At 29.7% G+C, this 1,091-nt stretch overlaps 1 long non-coding RNA gene across 1 annotated transcript; it reads right to left on the bottom strand.

Annotated features, from left to right (window-relative positions):
• On the bottom strand, window positions 1-1,085 carry LOC111035345. The gene is made up of 4 exons (XR_002604637.1): window positions 886-1,085; window positions 617-760; window positions 221-406; window positions 1-93 (listed from the first exon to the last, which is right to left on the bottom strand). It is a non-coding gene; the product is annotated as an uncharacterized LOC111035345 (long non-coding RNA).
• Between the last annotated feature and the right edge of the window lie 6 nt (window positions 1,086-1,091).

Raw genomic sequence — 1,091 nt, forward strand, 5'->3', positions numbered from 1 at the left:
TGTATTTCCCAGAATATGTAATAACAGAGTGTTCACTGACTAAATGGAGGCTTAAAAAACAGGTAATATAAGTTTTTTAAATTGGCGTTGAATCTGAAAATAAATTATTAAAACATTTGAATTTTTTTTTAATTTTAGATACTTGATTGTTTAAAAAAGGATATTGAGATGGGAAAACAAATAGTAACGAAAAATAAATATCTAATACATGTTTCCTTACCGTCAGTACACAACCACGTAATTGAAACTTCTCTTTTAAATCTCCCAATAGATAAATCTGTTTATAACGAAATATCAAGATTGGTAAATAATGGATTTTCAAATGTAAAAATTGTTGAGTCGATGTTGAAAGATTTTGTTGAACGTTCGAATTTAAAACCATCAATTTTGTCACGAGCGTTTTACCCTGATGAACGGACAATAAGAAATTTTATTATAAAATTCACATATCAAAAACATCAAAGCAAAATTGATCAAAATGCTCTTCAAATTAAAATCGAACAATGGAAAATATCTGAACCAAAAGATAATTTTTATTTCCAGCCATTTAGTGAAGAGGATGGAATTATAAAACAATTACTTTTTTGTCAACAAACAGAATGGCAAAGATACTTACTCAATCGATATGGTAATGTATGTTTTCTTGACGCAACATACAAAACTACAAAATATGCACTTCCATTATTCCTCCTTGTTGTAAAAACCAACGTTAACTATTCTGTTGTTGCTTCATTTTTTGTCCAATGTGAAGACTCAAAATCTATTGAAGAAGGTTTAACAATAATTAAATCATGGAATACGATGTGGTCTCCTCAATATTTCGTAACTGATAACTGCGAAGCAGAATATAATGCAATTACCAGGATTTTCAATTGCCCAACTTACATATGTGATTTCCATCGAGAACAGGCATGGTTAAGATGGACTAATAAACAGGGAAATCTGAATATTAAAGAAAATCGAGGTGAACTTCTGATACTCTGGAGGAATATTGCCAACAGTAGAAATAACTCTGAATTTATTCATCAAGTTGAGAAGATGAAGTTAACTGATGCATGGCTGAAAAATCCTAAGGCACAAGATTATTTTAT

Source organism: Myzus persicae, unplaced genomic scaffold (genome assembly GCF_001856785.1).
Source record: "Myzus persicae strain clone G006 unplaced genomic scaffold, MPER_G0061.0, whole genome shotgun sequence".
NCBI classification, from domain to species: Eukaryota; Metazoa; Arthropoda; class Insecta; order Hemiptera; family Aphididae; genus Myzus; species Myzus persicae.